This window comes from Lissotriton helveticus, chromosome 12, assembly GCF_964261635.1.
Source record: "Lissotriton helveticus chromosome 12, aLisHel1.1, whole genome shotgun sequence".
In the NCBI taxonomy this organism is placed as follows: Eukaryota; Metazoa; Chordata; class Amphibia; order Caudata; family Salamandridae; genus Lissotriton; species Lissotriton helveticus.
This window is the reverse complement of record NC_136073.1, coordinates 344383551-344408536: the sequence shown is the minus strand read 5'-3', so window position 1 is coordinate 344408536 and position 24986 is coordinate 344383551.

Genomic DNA, 24986 nt, shown 5'->3' with positions numbered 1-24986 from the left:
AAAGTGCTGCAAAGTCACTGGACCTCTGAGGTGTAGTCCAGATATGCTGTGATGTTGTTTCTGTTGTAGGTCCAGGGGCCTTTTGAATGGAACAGTGGCAAAGGGAGATCTCTATCTCGGCAGTTAAGCAGGCGTGCTATCACAGGACCTGGAAGTGCCCTCAGTGGAGTGTGGTGGCCAGGTATTCTATGTGCACTCTAAAATCGTACTAATCTACCAGTCTTCCAGGAACAGCTCTACATTGGGGCCCTTTGACCTCTCAGGGAAGCCTAGGAGAAGGGTTTTATTGCACCAAGAGTTCCCCTTGGCATCTTTTGCGCTTGCTTAGAGATCACTAATTTTGGTATGTAGGGTTTCAGTTGACCTTGCATGGAGGGTCTCGTGAAAGTCATGGAGGATTCTGCGTCATCCACTCTCTCCATCAGTTTATTATTATTATTATTATTATTGGGAATTTTGATATAGCGCCTGGTTACCAAAAAGGCATCCCCGCGTTTGACGTGATCAGCTTGTAGCAGCCCGGTCTCTATCTGTATCGCCCTGAGTTGGGCCTCCATGGTGAGATTGGGGTCTTGGATAGCTTACAGCACTATGTCAGACATCCCGTATGTTTTTAGAGTGTGCATTCCAGCTGGCGGATCGGGTCCACTGGAGCGAGGGAGGCTACCAGCTAAGCCATGATGGATTTCTGGGGTGGAGGCTTGAATGTTTTCATCTGGACCATACTACAGCCACCGCCATTGACAGTGTCTGAATACCTGCTACCCCATCAGCGAAGGCATCCAGGAGGGGCCAAGGGGCATCACTCAGCGCTTGGACGCCCTTGGGCAGCAATCGCGCTTAATAAATCCATATACAATACAATACAATACAATCCAGAAAAGCAGTTGGGGGCAGCACGGCAGGTGAGTTGTTGAGCAAGGATCAATAATACCGATGGCCCAATGATCACACTAGGTGCGTTTCCTGATGCAACAAGACAGGGGGAAGGGGAGGAGAGCGTCACCTGGAAGTTAGTGCTCCAATATCCTGCATGCAGGGGAGCCTGAGTCGCCTGAGCAGTTCTCCGCATCTCCACGTCACCAGGGAATCGGACAAAAAAAGTTAGCACATCACCTGGGGGCCATGTACCAGGCGTCTCATTGCTAATGCCAACATTGGGCCAGTTTGGGGGAGGGGGGGCTCAAGAATGTCTCCAGGCACCAACAGCACCTCTGTTGCCCAGAGAGGCAGTTAGTAGGTTCAAGGGCTCCAGATAAAGGGAAGGCAGCCATTAAACATGGCCCCACAGGTTCCACACCAGTGTGCCACTGCAACACGGCCATCCCCCGCCTCTCTCTAACATAATCTGACTGCAAGGGGGAACGCACTCTGGCGTTTCGATTGGCCCTCACTGCAACGTCCAGCAGTGCATCCAACCCCTCTTGGAGCCCAATGGCCTGTCTCACCCTTCACTGTGGCCGATCACGTCCCAGGCCCAGTGGTCCACAAGACTGGGAAGGCCATGCACCCAATTCTGTCATTTTGTGGTCTCCACCAGGGTGAGCTGCAGCCCCTCTGTCTCTCCGAGGCAGCCAAGGGTTTATGGGGGGACCAGATCAACCCAAAGTACCAGGATGAATGCGGACAGGCCCAATATGGAGCAGCGCTCTACATAAACACGACTGCTTCTGGCGCCATCTTGGCAATGCACCCAGAACAGTGCTTTATGATCAGTTTTACGTCAGTCATATCAAATACTTAGACTTTCCTTGTTTTTGCTAGAAAGACCTTGAATATGCATTACATTAATAAAAGTGCTTTGAAAATAATACTTCTTTAAGAAGCAATAACTGGTAAACGTTATTTCCCTGCTGCATTTAATGATATTGTAAATCATGGAACATTCTGCATTTAGTGAGGCTGCTGTAAGACCTTTAATTATATATAATTAATTTTAAAGTATTTGCTCTTAAGACCAAGCAACACTGTGATTCATGGTGTCATCCCAACCAGCATCCAGACATTCTAAAACAGGGTTGTTCAACCTAGGTCTGTATTCATGTCAGATGTTTGGATATCCACACGATATACTTGCATGCAATGAATGTAAAGGACTCATTGACATATTTATGTTTATCTTGAAAATATGGCATGGATCCAGCAATCCAGACCTAGATTGTCTATCATTGTTTTTGAGGGCAAAACAATGCATTTTTGCCAGATGTGTCGCCTACTCTTTGTATAATGTCCCCATGGCTAATTCAGCAATAGGCATCTATGTAATCTCTACCTAAAAAAATGATTTTCAACCATTCACCGACCAAATTCAAATTGTTTGAGAAGCACATTCAGGGTGATAGGAGAGGATAATCGTAATAAGAAAACAAACATAGTGGGAACCATGGTAGGAATAAAGGGATGCCTGAATATGGGCGTACGTATAGTGGTGTCCACTAATTATGCCTAGATATATCTTCTTTACTTATAAAGAGAGAGGGAAGAGTGGTATCTAAACAAAAAGAGATTGATAACAGTGAAGCAAAAAAAAAAGTGTCAGCGATTGGTTTGATTAAAAAAACACATTCCCTTATTATTCAACACTCTCACTGCATTTGTCTAATTGCATACAGGTATATAGATTCTGTGGGGTCATCTGTTGTCCTCAGGATTGCATATCGGACTACAATATACTGTATTCTCAAAACACTTAAAATCAATACAAGACAAAAATCAAGGGATCACAGCCATTCCAGGAGAGGTAGCAAACTAATAAACATTGAATCTATGGGGTGGCCTGCAGTTGAAGGATCACAATCAGTTTGATGGCTAGCATTCAAACCAGGGCAAATGTGGAGGTGGCTAAAATGAATAGTTCATAAACATATTAATTGAGGAAGCATATGAGCAAGAGAGGCAATCTATTTGGAGCTTCACTGCTGATTTATATATCTACAAATATCTCTTGAGAAACAATGGGTGTAACAAAGGAAGGATGCAGGATTTTCTACCAGTAGTGCAGAATAGGAACCATGGGTCCTAAAGCATGGCGGGTAAATTGACCCCCGTTTCCTAATACACAGTCATAAATGGTCTGCAGTGGGCCTCTTAGACACCAGGGACCGGGTACCACTGTACCTGCTGCACCACTGAAAGCAACGCTTTCTTTGAAGCAGCAGTAAGGACAACTGGTCTTACATTCATGCATGTTTATTTCCCCAGCACTTAATGTCACAGGTAAGACCTTCATCTGAACTTGTCATTCTTTATTGATTGCTAGTGAAAGAGGCACTTGGCCTAGAAGCAGCATCACGCCTTCAGTGAACGCTCGGTAGAAGGACATGGAATGATATGATATGATGTATTGTGACTGAGTGGTGTGGAAGTGTTTGTAGAACAGGTGTTGATGCCGATCCACCAAACATTTCGTTTTTGATAAACAAACTCCGCGAGTGCGAGTTTGTTTTTTAAAATCACATAAATATTTACCCCATCATTCAGGGAATTTTCTTACCCTGGATATGGTTGGGTCGTTATTTTTTTTTCTGTCCATGACTCTCAGGTTGTCACTGTTGGTGATGGGCAGGAAAAAACATCACAGAATCAGCACTCATTACAGCGGATGATCTCACGGCTTTCCTCCTGTGGCTCCTAATCGGTTGTGCCCTCGGAGTAAGTTTTCCGATGGTAGAGCCATTGGGGGTACCGCCGTCCCAAACCTGACCGTCCGCCAGACTCTGAATTGAGCCATAAAACTGAGGGTTTGGTGGACAGGCACACTCAAGCACAATTATGATGTAGTACTCTTACCGCCAAACAATAAATCTGACCCTAAGAGACAAAACTGAATAGTAGAAAAAAAACATACCACCTATTTTTTGCGAATCACAATTAGATAATAGCTATTCCTAATGTCTTTTTTTATTTTTATTTTATTTATTCATAAAGTTTTATATAGAGCGAACTTGATCCTAGAAGGGTATCAGAGCGCTTTACAGATAGTTCAATTAGTAGAAAATGAAAACCAAGAAACATAAACGCTGACAATGTCCATTGCAAATCAGGAGTGGGTATTTGGAAGGGACACCCTAAACACGCCCCTTCCAAATACCGAATCGCAAACAAATTTTGCGATTCAGTAGCAGGTTACCGAAATTACTAAATAGGGTTTGATACATAGGAAAAGTATTTTTTGCGTTCGCAAACAGCCGATTATGGTGCACATGCATAAAAAATCGCTAAAGCGAATCCTTATTAGCAAAAAATAATGAATCGCAATAAAAAAATCGCAAACTGAGATGCATGTACCTAATCGGTAAATTTTAGTGATCCCTTAAAAATCGCAAAAAAAATACCGATTACAAGATTGTGAGTCGCTAACCCACAAAGTAGCAAATTGCGATTTCGGTATTTGCAATTTCGGTATTTGCGATTTTACAAAAAATGGGTCGTGTTAGAAGCAGGCTGATGACATCACAACCAGGAAGTCATGCAGTCCATGCTTCATTCAGTGCCCTGAGGTGCTCAGAGGAGGAGGCAGAGTGCTGAAGCTGTGCAGACACACATCACATCCACAACCCAGCTACAGTTCACATAGCCAGGATGGACAAAAATGCTGCAGGGAAAAGTGCCACACAAAGGAAGAGAAAGATAAAGTTCTCGGAGAGGGAACTCAAACACCTGATAGAGGGGGTGAGCAGCAGCCACGACAAACTGGAAAGTTGCCCCTGAAGGTGCCAGAGGCGGAGAAGCGCAAAATATGGCTGCGCATCAAGGAGAGAGTGAATGCTGTGGAAGTCACCCACCGCAGCATAGAAGACCTGAAGAAAATGTGGTACGACCTCAGGAAGCGTGCCAAGGAGCGCATAGCTGAAAGGGTGAAGGAAGCAGGTGGCACAGGAGGGGGACCATCGACATCACCCACCAACACAGCCGTGGATGACTTTGTTGAGGGGACGATCGAGCCCGAGAGAGTTGTGGGAGTCACCCAATTGGACACATCCGGCGCAGCCAGTACACAACAAGGTAAGATGCATGCAAGCGCTAATACTATCCGTACTGTATATCCATGCACATACCCCCAGGCAAATCACAGTGTGAAGGGAGAAGTCCATTCCACATTTTCCCTCATTCACATGAAGCATCATGGGAGTTGTAGTCATGTGAGCCAAGTGGCCATGGATAATCATCAATGCATATTAAACAAAACACCATGTCAGACAGTTTGTTTAAATCAGTGATTTATTATGTACAAAGTAGGCCATGTGATAAACAGATTTATGAACAAACAAGACTAGCAGTGCACTGTTTCACACAGAGATGCAGCTCAGGTGGACACCGAGGACAGTGACCGGCTCATTATCTCTGAGACACCTGCAGAGACGGATATAGAGACCCCTGTCGAGCGTTGAATGTACATCACACCCACCACCAAAACGCAGGGCACATGTACCTGCACTGCAAGAAATGGAATCAGAGCACACACCTGCACCCACAATAGTCCCCAGTCAGCCACCTGTCCCTTCACCAGCTCCAATCCCAGTCAAAGTCAGACTAGGACAATGGCGCAGGCCCAGGACCCGTATTGCGGCCGATGTTGAACAGGCTACAAATGTATATTGCGGCATTGAGTCGCAGATGCTACGTGTGCAGTGTCTGCAGGGGAGACACATGGGCACAATCAACATGCAGATCTCCAAGCTGGCCAAAAACATGAGCACTATGTCAGACTGTGTGTGTGACCTTACTACAGTTGTTGCGGAGGGAAATCAACAGACAAACCGGAGCCTACAGTAGCTCACACGTGCTGTTCTTAAAGGACAATGCTCTAAGCGTCGAAGGCATCGTCAGAGTTTGCTACATATGTCAGCTAATACAAGGGCCATAACCAAGCTCAGCAACAGCACTGCAGTATTGGCACAGCACTCCGTGTCTTTGCAGATTGATCTAGGCAATTTCTGTGGGGACGTTGCAAGGGCCTTAGGCCAAGTGATCACTGCTGTGGAACACCTCCAGTCTGGGACTGTGATTGCCAGCAACTTTGAAGGGAAGGAGAGTAGTGAGGAGGCATCGAGCCTGAGTAGTGTGTCTGTGCCAGTTACCACTAACAGGAGGCGCAGTTCACGCAGCTCAACATTCACAAGCACACATCAGGCTGATGTTCCAGAGTCATGTGGATTGGTGTGGCTCACTGGTTAGAGGCGGCAGACCCGGAAGCAGAAGTCGGCCTGGGACCAGGGTTCGATTCCCGACGCGGTAGGGTTGTGGACCAGGGTCAGCGGACTCGTTAATTCTCGCCTCGGTGCCTACTCTAACCAGGGGTCGCACTCCGCAACTCTGGGCATTAGCTTGCCTAATCTCCACAACGGCCCCATTAACGCTGGGGATGCCTGGCTCCACCTTGGGGATTCCCAGCAGGGACCATCCCACAGGGAAAGCCAGCGGTATACAGCGCCAGGACGCCGGCTGGCAACAGTATGCTTTACAAGTATACACATTACATTACATGTGACAGGAGGCTGGGTGTACGTAGCAAGAGGTGCTAGCCATGCACATAAAACTCTTTGGCCATTGTGGTGTGACCATGGTCCATTTCAACATTGTGATTGCCCTGCAGTGCTGTTAACTAGTTTATTTTGACTTTATCAACCTATGCAATCACTGTCACAATTTCCTGAACATAAATCTTTTGTCTGACATGTGCTCATGTTAATAAAACATTCACATTCAACGATATCTTGTATTGGCTCATTCTTACCTACCTCAGATATGATGTTGTGTGATGTGCGCATGTCTCCTCTTGACCTTCAGCTGTGTTTGTCACATGTGCCTGTCGGTGTTGTGCTTGTGGTTGGTCGTAACCATCATTGTCAGTCTTGTCCATCTCGATTGATATGCCTCTTCTTGTGGCAAAGTTGTGCAGCATGGCACATACAGCCACAATCCTGCAGCAGGTCTCGGCTCGGGGTTGTACTGTAACGCACCACCAGTCTTATGAAGGATCCTGAAGCGACTTTTTGGTATCCCGAATGTCCTTTCAACCACGTTCCTTGTGCCGCGTTGTAGCGCTGTTCCTGTGGTGTTGGTGGGTTAAGGTATGGAGCCACGATGTATTCGCTTAAGGCGTATGCGCTGTCACCTACAGAGTGGGAAGCAGAGGGTTAGCCGCAGTCACGCAATCACATTTGGTATAATGATGTAATAAATAGGTATATGTATGTACCAAGTAGGTGTCCCTCTCCAAATTCACCGCCAAGCAGATGCCTGTGGATGCCACAGTGGCGCAATATATACAAGTTATGTGTGCTTCCGGGGAATTGTGCTACGATGTCTGTTATTATATGCTTAGCATTGCACACTACCTGGACATTGATGGAATGGTAAGACTTCCTGTTTCGGAAGATGTACTCATTGGCTGAGGGGGGACAGAGGGGGACATGTGTGCAGTCAATGCATCCAATGACATGTGGGAATTGAGCCACCTGGTAGTGCTCCAGTTTGGTCTGATTCAACTCCTGTGGGGTTGTGGGGAAGGTAATGTGGGTATGGATGATTGTCATCATGGCATCAAGGAATTTCCGGAAGAAGCGTGAGAGTGCGCTTTGGGATACACCTCCGGCTACCGCTACGACACCCTGGAAACTGCCCGACGCCAGTAGGTGCAGGCTACATTGACCTGGACGTGTGCAGGAATGCCATTGGTCCTACGGGCCTGATGCTGCAGTAGGGGTTCCAAATCTGCAATTAGTTGCAATATCATTGTACGATTCAGACAATATTTATCGTATATTTCTTCCTCATTTTGGCCCAGCAGTGTTTTGCGGGCGCTTACCGGCTATTTTACAGATCTGCTATTTTTACAAGAGGAATTTTGCTTAATTCATGTGCCAATATGTGAATCGGCCTGTTTGCAAACGCAAAATAGCTTCTTTCATGTGACCCAAGATGTTTTGTTAACTCATCTACCTTGTACTGGAAAAGCAAAGAATGCTAAGATAGTGTTATTTATCATCTGCTGTGCATTAGTTTCAACATGCCTTGTATTTTGGTAGGCTTGTAGCACATTTACATGCATCTTGTATATGACCCGAAATAAAAAAATACCTTGATTATAGTAAAAATGCTGTACACTCCTCTTTGTTTAGTATCAACAAACAGTTTCGGCCACCTTTAAAACTGGTTTGTTTTTACTGTGCATTGGGTGTCTGCTTATCTATACGAGTGCAGGCATACTTGTATGCCAGTAAGTCTGCAATATCAGACATGAGAATAGTTTTAAATACTTCTGAACAAGAAAGAAGGTTGAATTTAATGTGATCAGCTTTATTCAGTGCAAACAGGCTCACTGAAGAAGCTGAATTTGATTAACTGGAGGGCTTTTTAATCCACTCAAGGCTACAGTGGAAAGGAAAGGGCATAATGCAAGTGAATCTCCGGCTTCATTTTGAAAGTGGAGCAGAAAGCATCGTTAAAATCTGAATTTGTGATGCTCTGTGCCTATTATTATTATGTAAAAGTCCCCAAATCCGATTCTGTGCATCTGAATTCCTATAATGAAGAAAGTAATAATACAGTATTGGTAATTATTATTAGAGTATATTTATTAGAGTACATTTAATTCACTCAAATTCCATGGAAGTCATTCTGGAAGTATTCAGTATAGACTCACTCTGAGCTGCGTCCCTGGAAGCATTAGATCATAACATCGAGTAGAAGTTGTGATCAGTATTGAGACTAAACCAGGGTTTCTGAGCTCCACTGAAAATTCATCTGATAATAAAGGATTTTGCGACAGGTATATCACTCTTATGAATACAGAGACGAATAGCCTTGGGTCTGCAGATACTGAAGACTATGTTTGCACTATAATACCATAAACACATTATTCATGCAATTTGAAGACCCTTTAAGGTATCCTGCTAGAAATAAATATAAATATTGTTGGAGCGGTAAGTATACAAGGTGCATATCGCTTCTTCAGGTATTTATTAAATTAGGTAAATACTCAGATACTTCAAAACACTTTCTAGGCATCACAACAGTGGGGCGCTGTTCATAGACAAGAGAAAAACTGCAACATATTAAGGCATAACATGGAATAAATACGAATACGGTCAGTGTTTGCATGCCGATGGAACTTAAAGAGATGCGCCTTCAAGGCTTTCTATTAGATAAGGATTGTTGTGTTATGGTAAGTCAATTTATTGAGCACACTTGTCACCCGTGAGTGTATCCAGGTGCTTGAGCAGGTGTGTAGGTCAAGACGGAGTTGCTCTGAGCCATCTGGAAGAGAACTGCAAAGTTAGTTGAAGAACCAGGTTTTCATCTACTTGCTGAAGTGGAGTAGGGAGAGAGGTTCTAACATATTGGGGGAGGATTGAGGGATAAACATGAGGTTGGTCAGGGTCCTAAGATCAAGACAAAACATACTCTGGTTGAAAGATTTGGAGCATTATTTAGCCTATTTGTGAGTGGCCTGCTGTATTACCAGACAGAATGAGGTAATGACCCCCACCAACCTGATGGATGACCACCCAGCATACTTGGGGGCAGATTTATGATAACTGGCGCATCCCCAGGGATGCGCCAGTTATCTTGCGCCGCTGCTCCGCCACCCATGGTGCGCCGCATTTACAATGCGGCGCACCATGGGGCAAAAACGGCACAGATGCGTGACGCATCTGTGCCGTTAAGGTGGCGCATCGCTGGAGTTGCGTCGCAAGCGCGACGCAGCTCCAGCAAGGCTCGGGGGTGCCCCATCTTTGCAATGCTGCGTCAAGACCTGCGCCTGCTTGAAGCAGGCGCAGGGTTTTGACGCAGCATTGGCCTGAAAGTGACTGAGTGAAATCTTATAGATTTTACTCAGCCACTTTTGCGAGGCGCACCTGCCCCGGAACGCCCACCCTGCGCCGGAACGCCCACAAGCGGCGCAGGGCTTTACAACGTGACGCATCTGCCTAGATGCGTCACGTTGTAAATCGGTCGTAGGGATGCGCCACGTTTACGCCGCCTTGAGTGACGCAACAGCGGCGTAAACGTGGCGCAAGGGCCTCATAAATCTGCCCCTTAGAGACTGCGCACCTACTTCGTTACTCTTTTCTTGGATGCAGCTACAGTAAATGGAGCTGCCACCATGGCGACTCATTTTCCAGCAGTGAAGTTTGACAAGTGGGCACCGTATTTAAAGAGTCTCCTGGGCAAACTTTTTTTTCCCAGGAAACCCTCTCCCAGAGTGGGAAATTGTTTGTTGATAATAAAAAAGAAATGGTCTCAGTTTATGGGAAGATTTTTCCCTGCAGGTGGGAACCATTAATCGTGGTCCACGTACATGTCCAACATATATTGCTTGCCAGACACCGGCAAGGAAAATGAGTGATGGCCATGCCACTCTAAACAGGACAATATGACCATCGTGGAGACCCGCAGGTTTGGCGGCGTGGGAGGAGTGCTGCTTTATAGTGCACGCCTGGCTCTGCAAATTTTTAAATAAGTCCCTCTGTCTTTTAAGAAGGGGTCTCTCCAGAATTATACAAGATTTGGTCCCTTCGTTAAATGCATCACTTCTATTTGAAAACATGCAGAATAGGAGCCTTGTAGTGTGTACAGGCAACTTCATGATGACTCATATATGCATAGTGAGCCAATGGAGGGAGATGAGAGTGAGGCTGATATAATGGCATTTATTGTTTCCTAACACTAGTCTTATGACAGACTCAAAGGATGATTTAAGTGGAGCTAATGACGTTTTTGAGATATGAGCAGCGAGGGCACTCCTTCCAACAGAATGACGGCCATGATGTTCCTAAGATCTTCGTGTTGGATGAATGGTATAAGCTTATGTAAACTGTGATTTTAACAGAAAGGTTAGTTTTTTAGGTTTGCTAAGTGGATTGTTGGGATGTGAATGTCCCTTGCATGGAATAATGGACATGTACCCCGCCCTGAGCTCACAACTGCATGTGAAACTGGTATCCTGACTTGTGGTATGACCCTGTAACCACACTAATCTACTATGTGCAGAGGCCTAGACCTGTTCATGGTAATGCAAGGACTAGGGCCTCTTTTGTGATTTAGATGGGCAGCCAAGAATGACCTCATAGCTGGCATAGGACATCATTCAATGGTGCTGATTAGACTCACGAAGCAATAGTGACAACACACCAAGTTCTGTGACAAATTTGTTATGTTCCGACATGTATACTGTGTCAGAGTAGAGTGTGGCCTATTAATCACACTTATGTAAGTTCTCCTTTAGTGTGAACCCAAACAGTGGCCCTGACATTCCGTGTGCATGCCAAGAGTGTGTATGTGCAGTGTTGGTGTAATCCATGTGTGGTAGTTGGGCTCAGTCTCTGTTTATGGAGAGAGTCTTACTGCTGGGGCAAATGGAATTCATTTTGGATGGCCCCTGATTTAGCATGGCCCAAAAGGGTGGATACAGCTCCACCAGACAGTGCAAGTGTATCTACTGTATTCCTGTGACTGGAGGATGGAGACCCAGACTCTGAAGTGAGGGAGTATGGAGGAAGGGCCATCCTTAGAATTTCAATGAGGACCTTGCAAGCAAACAGCTACTGATTCCTCCTTACATAGCACTGCCATTTCATAGATGGTAGAGGTGATGGATAGGACTGCACTTTTTGTTGTTCAAGGTGGAGAAGATTCTAGCCACGTATGGCCTTTTGTCAGGTCCTATTACTGCTCCAGAAAGGCTGATCACAGCCAAGTGCAGTGATCTTACACTTCATTGCGTCATTGTTTCTGATACCCCTTCTTGTGTCAGCAACATTGCTACTTGCTCTGAGAGCCATCACTTTGCACATAGATTGTGTATGAGAAACAGCCAGGCAATGATTTCTGAAAGAGAGCCAAGCCAAATCAGAATTGAAACCTTTGACTGTGGATATGCATCCACTATTTAGTATAGGGGTATACAAGAAACCAGCCTGCTGAGAGAAGGAAGGATAGTGTCTGGCCCTGAAGGAGGAGAGGCTGTCCTAGAGGCAAAGCCCAGTGTGTTCCTGTTCAAAGGAATACACAGAAGAACCTAACTGCTCATGGGAGTAAATCCAGAAGTGACCCAATGTTGTGTGGGGTCACTTGGTGTCCTTGAAGAGCTCCTGTTGTGCACCAAGCTACACAAGTGAAAAACACCATCATGTCTTTGGTGCCCTGCACCTGAAAGACTGGAGTTGTCACTTTCTGACTGTGGTACTGCTCTAAGAATAATGACCATCACTGATGATGGGAAAGCCCCAATTGGTCTTCGAATCTGCAACTGCCAAAGATGAACTCCTGTTGAAGACCTATCCCAGAAGCTTCAATGACTATAACACTTTTATAATCAGCCTGTGAGTCTACAGCTGCCAAAGATGACCAACCAGTGAAGAGTTGGCCAGGAGACACGTTTCGCCAAACAGGCCTGCAGTGCTGATTCCTGCCAGTGATACGTAACATGAGTGAGGCCGTCCGTACAGTGCCGCATCCCTGCAAGCACTGCAACAGTTTCAGGTTCCCTGAGTGTACCTGGCAGCGCCCCCATTGTTGCAACTCCAACGAGGATTTAAAGTTAGGCGTAAGTGCAAATAGACTGAAATACTGGGTGAACAACCTTTACAACGCAACTTTTACCACGCAGTGCCTTTACGACGCAACTTTTACAACGCAAACCATTACAACGCATTGCGCTGGGGGGCGCTCTAGGATAGGGAATAGGTTTAATGTACTATCCAACACCTTCTCTACTATCCACGGGGACTGGAGTTGGAATAGGAAATTAAACTATTCACTATTCAGCGCCCAAAAGCATTATGCGTTGTAAAGGTATTCGTTGTAAATACCGCGTTTTAAAGGCATGCGATGTAAAAGCATGCGTTGTAATGTCATACATCCGAAATACTGAGCAGCACGGAGAAATCTGCCTTGTAAGCAGAAGACATTTTGATGACCTGCCCTTTATGTGACAAATGCATTTAAACTGATCCATGCAGTAACTTGTGGAGTAATTCAGGGTGAACTGCGCCTGCGCTTGATTAATGAAGTAGGACCTACTGGGGACCATAGATAATAGAAGTCCCACAAAAGAGGAGAGGTCACTGAAGAGGCATGGAGTGACATCAATGGGGATCATCGATTACAACCCTGTAATTACACCTTTATTAAACTGTGTGGTATCGACTTTTTAATTAAAATGCCCATTCATCCTTTTGGATTGTTGATTGATTGTTGGGGTCTGAACTTGGGAACCCACTCTACCTCCCTGGGAAGCTTGTGACTGCTTGCCCTTGCAACCCTGAGAGTCAAGTGTGGAAGGGGTATGCTTAACCAAGTTTACAGAACCATAGTACAAAAGATCTTAGGACTTCAGTAACAAATTACCCCAACCACGACGGTTGTGGTCCTGTCTCCCATTTGCCCTCTAGTACCCTAAATGGGGTCTGACATGGGATTTGAGAGTAAGATGGGAATATAAGATACAACGTATCATCTCACTTTCCAAATGTGGGTCATATGACAGAATTGGGCTATTAGATGAGGAACCTAAGTGAAAGGTTTGGAACTAGTTATAGAAGCATTGTAAGTTTCAGTGAGAATTCGGTCATCCAGTTTTCAAGAAAACATGCAAACGTAGGGTTTACATTTTTTGCCTCCAAAACCTACGTTTGGTGCGATGTGAGACTTTTGCACTGCGTCAAGTTCCTTAAATTGATACATTAAAAATGTTTCTGAAGTTGCAAAAAGTAAACTTTGCCCACGCCTAGATTCCTGACTGACCAGGAATAAACCCACAATTTCATGTAGAGATTGAACAGGGATGAACTGCATAGACAACCCGTGGTACGACGTAGGATCATGAGTAGGAGGGCAATTTGAGGAGCCAAAATGACACCTTCTAGGGCTAACGTGAAGGTAAAAAAGCTGTAACTTCAATGGTAAGAATACCTCATATTATTACACTTCCTTCCTAGATGTACCAGGTATTTTTTGTTAACTGATTATTAATGCATCTTGTAAGATGGGCAAAGGAAAATATATTTCTTACCCCTGCCAGCCATGTTAAAGTAAGGATGACAATCCATCATTGTTTATCATTTGGGAGCCAGGTGTCCTTGCACCATGTCATATCTGTGCAGTGACACTGAATTCAATTCTCTCATACTGCATTCAATTTTGGGATCCTGCGATATCTGAATACACCCTGCTGCCTCTATAGGGCAAATTCAGGCAACTCTAGTGTTAGTCAAGTGCTTATTGAGTTTACCACTGATTTTATTACAGAACCGGAACCTCCTTGTATTCATTTCCTTTCTTACTTTATTTTAATAGCAGCAAAGACAAACAAACTACATTTTCCATATAACACTGGGAAAAAAAAGAACAGGATGTCACATTGAAAACAACCAATAAAAGACAGTGTAATTCAATAATAATTATGTTATGTTATGTTAATTAATTTTTCTAAAGTGCCAAATCACCAGTGGTCTCTTAGCGCTACAAACCATAAACCCAGGAGTGCTGTAATACTTGCAAACAGAGCAAAGCGTGGGGTGAGCTTATCCAAACGCCTCATTAAACAAAATAGTCTTAAGTTTCTTCCTGAATGAGAGGAGAGTCACCTCATCAAGCAGACTCTCTGGAAGCTTATTCCAGAGCTGGGGAATCACAACCGAGAAGGCACGTCCCCCTAAGGTTGTTCTGTTAAAGCGTGGACAAGCCAACAGGTGTGCTTCTGATGAACAGAGACAATGACCAGGCACATAGGCATCAAACAGTCTTAAATGTAGCTGGGTGCTGCTTCATACTTAGCTTTATGTGCAATTCACAGATCCTTGAATCTGATCCTCTACTTAATAGGGAGTCAGTGTAGCTGCTGTAACAAGGGAGTGGTATTTGTTCTTCTCGGCAATTTGAGAATCAATCATGCCGCGTCGTTTAGAACCACCTGGAGTTTCCCCCAAAGCTTATCGAGGAGTCCTATATATACTGCATTGCCGTTGTCCAGGCATGACAAAATTAAGCCGACATCACAGTACGCATGGTCACAAATGACAGCAAGGGTACAAGTTTCCGCAATTGCCTCATCAATCTCATGCAACTTCCCACTGGCGCAGCTACCTGCTTATCCATCACTAACATGGAATATAACCTATTACCCAGGCTCTTCACAGCTGGCACTGGTATCGGAGTGGTGCCAAGCTCTTGTGGCCAGAAGAGGCTGGACCAGGGGTTACCCCTGTGGCAATAGCAAGGACCACCGTCTTGTACCGGTATACTTTGAGTGAAATTAAAGTCATCCAGTCTGTGGTAAACCAAAGGATGTTCAGTACCTTAAGCTGTGCCTGGGAGGATTTATCAATGCGAATGATTAGCTGGGTGTCATCGACATAATTGTATACCTGACAATCCAGTTTGGCCAATGCTTCTATCAGAGGCTGGAGATAGATGTTAAAAAGCAGGGGGCACAACGCAGAGCCCTGCGGAACCCCACATTGCAAGGAGCTGTGCCTAGATGTACATTCCGCTATTTGGACTTTTTGGGACCGATTCTCCGGGAAGGAAACAATCCATTGGAGGACTGTCACAGTAACTCCCAGCCAACGGTCAGGAGCCACCAATTGTACATGGTTCACCGTGTCAAATGCGGCTGAGAGGTCCAATAAGATCAACACTGAGGGGAACTTCTTATGAACTGTTAGCCTTAGCTCATCCAGTACTGAGAGCATCACCAACTCAGTGCTGTTGTGAGCTCTAAATCCCGCTTGCTTAGCATGTAGCAGCTGATGCTCTTCCAAGAAAGATGAAAGCACTCTAAGCACATGTTGCTCAAGCACCTTGGCCAGGTATGGAAGTCTGGAGATCGGTCAATTATTTTTCAGATTCTTCGGGTCCGCCCTTGCTTTTTTTAGCAGTGGGATTACCATGGCTTCCATAAACTTTTTTGGGACCGTCCCTGTTGACAGGGACAGATTCAGTAGGGATAGTATCTCTGGCCCTACCAATGGGAGGCCCATTTTAAACACCCTAGGAGGGCAGGGGTCTTTCGGTGACACAGACTTTGCTTTGGCCATGATATAAGCCAGACTGTTAAAATCAAGTGCAGGGAAGACAGAGAGTATGCCTCCCTGATAGTCTTGACTGAAAGCAAAAAGCCCTCTTTTCTTGCTGCTCCCAGTCAAGATAAGTAATCTCTTCATTTTTTCCAATTTTTTTTTATTTTAGTAGTTTTGCATACCGCTAGCTGGACCAAAGGGTATCAGAGCGCTTCACAACATATACAGCAAATAACATATCGAGCAGACTAAAACTCAAACATACAGAATCTGTTGATAGAATGTTTATATCCAGAAGATATTTTGGTCTGCGACCTTGTTGTTAGACTTGGAATTTTGGTAAAGCTGAAGTGACAGAATAGGGGCAGTCCAGGGTCTCTCAGATCCCTCGAGTACGGTCGAGGAAGAAGTCTTTGAGGAGCCTCTTGAATTTAGAAAATGAGGAGATTGTTCTAATGTGGGGAGGAATGGAGTTCCAGATTTTGGTAGCGTTACCAGCAAAAGATTTGGCTGTAGTTCTGTGCTTGTGCGATTTGGGCGGGTTGAGCATTAGAGAGCTGGAGCTCCTGAGGTTTCTGGACTGGCCTGCCCTATTGAGTTTGGCGGCCAATATTATTATTGATGTTTGTTCTCCTTATTCTTTATTATTGGTCGTTTTTCCTAAAATGACATTTGTTATCAATGTATTGCTCTTGTAGCACTCTCACATGTAATCAATATATTTGGTTTCCTTAGGCCCTTACTGAGGCTCGTGAATAAGTGCTGATCACACAGTTGTTGCTTGAATATGAATTTACCTTGAAAAAATAAAGACAGGAGGGGTTTGGAAAAACAGGAACAGTTGGATTAATCATACACTTTGGCCAGGAGCACAGTTACAGAGTCGGGGGTCTGAGGACTGTCTCAAAGGACAATCCTTTTAAGCTCCTTTTTATCATTTCTTGGAGCATCATAAAACAATTCATAGATCCTGTTTAGGGAGAGGGATGTGGGCCTAGTCATGGAGCCACAAATTACTTCCATCTGATGACAAACGCATGTGGATCTGGACCTTGCATGGACACATGGAGCATGTGATTACTGCATGTGTTGTTTGTGCTGTGTCATGATTGGCTGAGCATTGCTAACTTCAATTGGCATCTAACTTTATGAGGTTTTAGGAACGTGCAGCCCTCTGTCCATATGCATTTTATTGGGGCCAATCTCCCCAGGTCCAACAAATATCCATGTTACATCACCATGAGGTGGATGGCGCTTAGTTTTTCATAGATTGCATTAAGGCAGAGCTTAGTACTGTTCATAATTTTCGTTGTTTCTCATTTGGCTATTTGCAACCAGCAGGCTTTTGTCTGCACGGTGAAGAAGGGTAAGGACCCTCCCGCATTACTTATGTGTCAGAAAACAGTCTGAATTCTTCAGCAAATCAGCAGTTATTTTCTCTTGAGCCTGATGCAACAGTGTTGTTTTATTCTGTAACGAGTGTTCGTACAACTCTGACAGATCTTCTCCAGGAATGACCATGTTAGCGGTGTGTATTGTGACCAGGGAGCACAGGCCCCTCCATCCGGGGAAAAGCTGGGTGTAGACAAACTCCCCGCACGGCCAGTAGGTATCCCTCAGCATGGAGGTGCCCCATTGCATGTCTGGTACGTGCAGTATTGCAGCACAGTTCTCATTTATGCTGAGTGGGATAGTGCCTTTAAATCTCTTTTCAGGAAAGTCTCAGGTCCAAACAGAACCCTCCCCTATGGTGCCCCGCCTGCACATCCTATATAGCTCTGTTGAATCTCACTACGATCAGTGAGGAGGTACAGTGCTGTGATATTGGTTTTGTAATAGGCAATGTTCACTACTACTCTAACTACTCTAAGGGGTTCTACTCTGTTGGCTGTATCTTGGTCCTAATCCTACATAGGTATAGGTGGAAGGTGGGGAAGTCATTTCACTTTTTAGGGGGCTATCTTTTGGGACAAGCCTGTCTGTGCTTCTGCATGTGGTATCAGTGAAGAGACGTAACATGGTATGTCTGATGTCTAGGCACCCACTGACGATCATGTGCTGATACCATGTGTTATGTAAGAGTGCACTGCGTAGTGCATGTGGAATACTAGTGTTGGGTTCAGTGCAATTATAAATGACATGTAAGAGGTCCCTATGCAATCGCAGTGCAAAATGTCGGGTGGACTCCATTTAACTAGGTAGATCTTTGGAAACATATGGATGCAGCCACAGTAAACAGAGGGTATACAATTTTACAATAATAAATGATTGAACATTGTAGGTGTTGGGGATGGATCAAGGCAAGATTTCTGCAGTCCTCTTGTGATTTGGGGACTTTTTATACTTTTTGCATGGGTTCAAAAAAAGTCTGCGATGAAAGTCTGCAAAAGGTCCATGGGGGGTTTACCATGGAAGGTTTCAGCCATGCATCGGAGAGGTGGACCCCATGCCTCTTTTTCCTCCACCTTGTGGGAGGTAGGTGAAGCGAAAGTCACTCAGTAGTGTCCTTCAAACTTGGTCTGCTTCCATTTTTTTTACAAAATTGCATATATACACTTTCTGGCCCGGTTGAGGTGTTTGATACAGTAGCTTGACAGTGGTGCACTTAGGGTTCTGCTGGTTTACCTGTTTAGATAGTAACTTAATGGTCCTGGTTAATTCAGAGAGATACACATGCAATTTGTCCCCTAGTGCCTGTGAGCTCGCCTCAGCTTAATTTGATCTTTGTTTTTGGGATGAGGGTTCCCATCAGTCTACCGGTAACACTTTGCTCTGGTGTAAGATGGTGATCGCTGCTGGGTGTATTCAGTAGCACAAGCAAGGCTAGGGGCAGACAGTGGAGCCTCTTCTTATTAAAGTTGGCACATCTTTTCTTGACTTCATTTTTTAACAGGCTGTTGAGTCTCTCAATGACAATGTTGATTTGGGGGTGATATGTGGAGTCTAGTTTGTGTGTCACACCTAAAAGTGTGAAAATGTGATTGATCATGGAATGGCAAAGGACCTTCCCTTGTCTGATTGGGTGACGTCTGGCACCCCCTACATTGGTAGTTCTTCCCTGATGAGGAACGTTGCCACGGCCTTGGTGTCACAGTGGCTTTGATCCACCTGGTATATGGTGTACTATAATTAGATATTGATAGTTGGCACATCAAGTGATCAAATTTATAGGGCCCTGTCGGTCTGGGGATGCCCGATGACACCACCTTGAGTGTAGGTTTGGGTGAGTAAAATTGGCAGACGGTGCATCCATTTAAATACATGGCTACTGTTTCTGTAAGGTTAGGGATGAAACAGTCGCTCTGGAGTTCCAGCATCATGTTGTCTTTTGTTGTGTGTGTTAGTAGGTGCAATCGGGCAAATCCTTGTTAACAAAGTTGTGTGGCATGATGGGTTTCCCTGTGGGTATGTGTGGGTAAATACAGGCATGTGAGGTCTGTGTACTTCCCCAGGCTAACCATCACTCTGTTTAGTCAGAAAATGCTGATTCCTCTAACTCCCCTCAAGTATAACCTTGCCGTCTCTGTGTTCGACTTGTCTTGTGGTAGGTCTGTTTCTAGGGGCTCATTTACAAACCTGTTGCATCACCGGTGTGTCACTTTTTTTGCTGCACTGGCAGCGGAGAGTGTCTGCTCATATTTACAAGGCCACATAAAGTCACCCTGCTTGACTTCTTGGCCTTGTAAATATGGGCCCCTTTCACGCATTACTCTGCATGAAAGAGGAATTCCATGCGTCTTGCTGTGGGTGTTCATGCACAACATCCATGAAACCTGACATATTTGCAGATTAACAAAGTGTTGTAAACCTGGGAATGCTTCAGAATCCTATGCCTCCACAGGAGAGGTGTAAGAGTGGGACAATGAGGAGAAATACTTTTATTTTTCCTAGTTTTTTGCTCTTTCTATGTCTGCTGCATTCTGCAGCACATATAGAAGGAGCACAATGCCATTAGTGATTGTTTTTGTGTAGGAAGGTGTCCTTCCTGCACAACAATAATCATCCCCACAATGCAGGCACCCTTGGGTGATGGCACAAGGGTGTCTGCATTGGTGCACGGCTCCTGCTTGTGCGCTGGCACAGGGAGAAGGGAAAGAAGGCGATGTATCTTATAGATACGGTGCATTTTTGCCCGTTTTATTTTGATGAAAGGCAGCGAAGCAGGGAGGCTTGCTGCGCTGCTGTGCATCCAACTAAAGTAAATGAGGTCCCATGTTCCTGCTGTAAAGGGAGTATGTGTGTCTCTTTGTACTTAAGCTGCCCTTTTCACGAGTTGGTCTGCTAATGCATTCCCCCAAAATTCAAAGTTTTTGCCCCTAGTATGAGCACAATACTTTACCACGTCCAAACATTCAGGCAGGGTCAGCGTATCGATCCATAACTCTAGAAGGTCCCAGTGGGTGATAGGGGTGTCATCTGATTTCTGAAACTCTCACCTTTTTCACCTTCCTATGCTAGAGTGCACAATGCTGGTGACCTAAGCTGAATTGGAGTAGATGGTTACTGTCTTTCCTGAGCTACCGGTGAGGGCTTCAGTTAATGCTGTCAGCTCTGCTGCCTATGCTGAGAGGTGGGGCAGGGCCGGACTGGCTACCGGGCGTATTGGAATGCTGCTGAGCTGGGGGCTCATTTCGTTGATGGAGACCTGCGTGTACTGAACAAAATTAGTTTTGCTGTAATTATTTTGAAGTACACGCAGGTCTCCATGACCGAAATCAGCCCCCAGCTCAGCAGAATTCCAAAACACACGGTAGTCAGTCCGGCCCTGAGGTGGGGGAGTTAAGCTATCTGCAGTGTTACTTGCAGTATCTCTGAGGGTGCATTGCTATGAGCCATTACTACTGATGCTCTGTATGTCTTTCACCTGCCTCTTTGTCTATTGTTGAGGACCTGTTGATGAACAATGCCTCACTACCTAAGATGGGCTCCTCCTCTGCCTGGCTAATCCCCTCAGGGCTGTATGTTATGCAGTCATGGATCTCCTCCCCCTCCTGAACTTCATGGGCTAGGAAAGTGGCTGGGTTCACAAGTTGGCACAGACTAGTTTTAGAGAAAGCTTTGAGAGCATTAGTTCATAACCTGAAATCTGTTGTGTAGTCAGTGTGTTCTTGCTCTTTTGATTTACTGTAAACACTGAATACCCTGCATGCAGTGTCAGCAATGCCCCATTACAATGGAGGTGCTTTTGTCGACAGCAAAGGCTGCTGTGGCTGGTGCCTGCTCACATGGGAAATGACCCTGCATGACTGAGTCCAGGAGCCCACTGTAGTATGCAAGGGGTTTGTTCCCCAAGGGGGTACTTTTGTGTTAGGACGGCTGACTTGACTCGCCCACCGCTGTGGCTGAAAAACAGAAATTCCTTCTTATAAATGGGTGTTCCTAACATAGGGGAGTCCATTATTTCTGTTTTGAACATACTGAAGGCTTTGTGCATTTCAGGCGTTCACGCTAGTTCCTTGTGGCCAGTTTTTGCTTTTTTTATGGCTTAGAGTAAGGGGGCAATAAGTGCTCTATAGTCAAAGACCCACTACCGAACATAGTTGCATAGTCCTAAAAACTTTCATACCCATTTTCGTTTTTGGTGGTTGCATAGTCTGAATAGAATCTGTGCATTTCAGTGTGATCCAACGACCGGCCACTGAGATTAGTTGGCCCAAATAACTAAGCTCCAATTGTACATACTGCAACTTCCCTTTTTCCACTTTGCATCCTCTCTATGCAAGTGCAGTCAGAAGGGCTAGCAATTGTGCCCTAGCGACATATGTCCTCAGTGGGACTGCCTATTAGGATATCATCAGTGTACTGAATCAGGGTGCTGTTTGATCGGAAGTTAGCAAGATCCTGCCTCAGTATTCTAATAAAGATGGTGGGGGACCAAAAGTACTCTTTCTGCAGTCTATAGTATAGCAGCCGAACCCATTGGAAGGTAAAACCAGTCAGGTAATGACTGTTGGGGTGCCGCAAAATGTTAAAGAATGCGTTCTTGATGTCTGTCATGGACAAATATTGTGCATCTTGTGGTATGTTTGTCAATAAGATGGAGGGGTCTGGCACTACAGGAAACTCTTGGATCACAATGCCATTGAGGGGGCTCAAGTCCTGCACAAGGTGGCAGGTCCCTCCCTTACTCTTTTTGACCGGGAAGATCAGTGTATTACAGGGGAAGACCCCCATGTGGAGGACCGCCTGATCAATTAGTGCTTGAATTGATGGTTCTATGCTCTCATCAGCTTCTTTGGAGAGTGGGTACTGGTATACCCGGGGCAGGATGGTCCCTTCTTGCTGGATTATCTTTACTAGTTTGAGGGCATTGATGAGCCCATCGTCGAGGGTTCTTTGGCCCATAGCTGTGGTGGTACTGCTGAGAGATCTTGCTCGTGCCACCTTGCTAAACCGCCATGGACATGGGGGCCCTATTCTGTAGTTCCACCTTAACTGTAATCGGGTCACTGAAGATGATTTCTGAGGCCCAAGGACACTCACTTAGCAGCTGGTCATCAGTTACCTCCCATATGTTGATACGGGGCGTAATGAAGATGATACATGCCCACATTTTAATCAATTGGTCGATGGCCAGCAGTACCCTGTATTTGGGCTGGACCTCAATGATTTCCAAGCAAAACAGCGCCTCCTTCTGGGGTTCCATATCATGGTGACCTATCCGGCGGAACACAAATTCATAGGCATCTGTAGCTTTAAACACATCCGTTTCAGTGCACAGTGCATTGGCAATGATTCTTGACAGGGTAACCCCAGGGGTTGAGCAGATATATTGTCCCATCTTCTGAGAAATGAATGGTCATATTTAGTTTGCCCATCAAGTATCTACCTAGGAGATTAGTCGGGATGAGGGGTAATATAATATCTGCACTTTTACATGGCTGCCTCCCACGTCTATCTCCAGGGGTTTTGTAAAGGGGCCCTCATAACCTTGCCCGAGAACCCCTGTGTGTCCATGAAGTCTCTGAATAGGGGAATGATCCCTTCCTTTAAATTCAATGTTGTCACCCCAGTGTAAATTAGGCAGCTGCAAAGTCTGTTATTCACCCACACTATTACAGTGCATTCTTCCTCGGACTGTTGGATCACTGACAGCATGGGGCAAGTGAGTGTGGGGGCATGCATGTCACCCACTGGTTGCAGGACTAGCCCCTATTGACCCTGCGGCTTGTCTGATTCTGGGAGAGGAGAGGAGTAGGGATTGTGACCTGGTCGCAGCCTTAGGAGCTCTCTGTACTACTTCCTCGAACCCGGCTACTACATTCTGATGACAAATACAGATGGATCACAATTCTCATGGGTGGGGGGCGGGTTGTTGGCGCCGGGGATATCACATGGGGCTTACAGCAAGGGAGGTAAAATAAAACATACCTGACCGGTCCCAGGCTGCCTCTGCTCCTGGGCCGGGGCCGCGTTTTCCTGCTTCTGAACAGGAACAGGCATGCTCCCTCCCCTCCTGTAAGCCAATCACAATGCTGCAATGGCAACGTTGTGATTGGTGCAGAGTCCTGGACAGCACCCAGCGTGGCACCGGTAGGGAGGCCATTTTCTCTATGTAGGCTGCATGCAGCCTACATAGAGAAAATGTAGAGTGCGCATGACTGCTTTGGTCGGCCCCAGTGCCAGAATGGTGCAAGTCACTCCTCCGAACCGCCCACCCACCCACCCCCAACAAGGCATATCCTCCCTCCCGCCCCACCAGGCATACCCCGGCCTTCTACTTTCCTGCAGCTTGAGAAGCAGAAAATAAAATGGTATTTAAAATACCAGTTTATTTTTAACTTCTCGCACTGCGAGAAAGCAGTGGGGCTGCGCTCCTCCATCTTAATGGAGGACCCGCCCCTGGTCTCAACCTTGCGTGGACACAATGAGGGCCAGTGGGTAACGTGTCCAGATGTTCGGCATGGGGAGCATGTGATCACTGCATGTGTTTTGTGTGCTATTTCCTGATTGGCTGAGTGTTTCTAACTTCATGTGGCATCTAACTTTGATGTTTTGGGAATGCTCACCCCTCCAGCCATGAGCATTTTATTGGAGCCAATCTCCTTGGACCATTGTGGTTCGCTGCCTATCTGTGGGACTAATCTGGGTTTTTCCTGTTTGTGCATTTGTTCTACTGGTTATGTGCCACCCCACCTGTGATCTGTCAATCAGTTGCCCCAGGCCTAGGTCGCAGGGCCTGCCTAAGCACGTATTTCCGACTCGGTGGATGGAGAGGTCACGCGGGTGATTTTAACAGCAGTGATTCGATTTCATTTTTATGCACACGTATCATTTGGCACATCAACATCAATATTAACACTGATATTTCTTGAGTATTCTGCTTCTGAAGTCACAGAGATCTATTCATGTGAGGGAACATGCATTTGCATCGTCTGCTCCCACTGAGGGTGGAGAGCAATCTCCATTGTTCAGTCTCGCGCTTTTCCAACCAGGGACATGGCTTCACTGTTGCCACCCTTTTTGAGATGCAACCTTATTGTGGATCTGCCTGTCCACACCTTACGGAAGCTCTTGTGGGTGTTTTTCAATCGCCTTTGTTTCCATCTAGGCAACACCTACATTACATTACATTACATAAAAGTGTCTTGCACTCCATAACATTCATCCATACAGAATTCTTTCATTCTGGGGTTCCATTTTTCTGTCAGCTGCATTTTCAAATAGCCTTTAAAATTAAAATTAAAATGCAATGCATGTTTGTACAATTATTACCTGTAATTTATCTCTGAGACTCCTGCTTAGTGGAGAGTTATTCATTTACTTTCCTCTTTGTTTTACTTTCTCTTTTAAACAATAACAATGTCCAAGGATAACTTAACATATACTGAGAAAGAGAAGGCGCTGATTCTTTGAGATCAGTTAAATTACTATGTTAAGGACTATATCCAACATGAGGTTTGTGATACAATGTCAGGTACTCCAAAGAATTTGAAAGCCTCAAAACAAAAATCATTG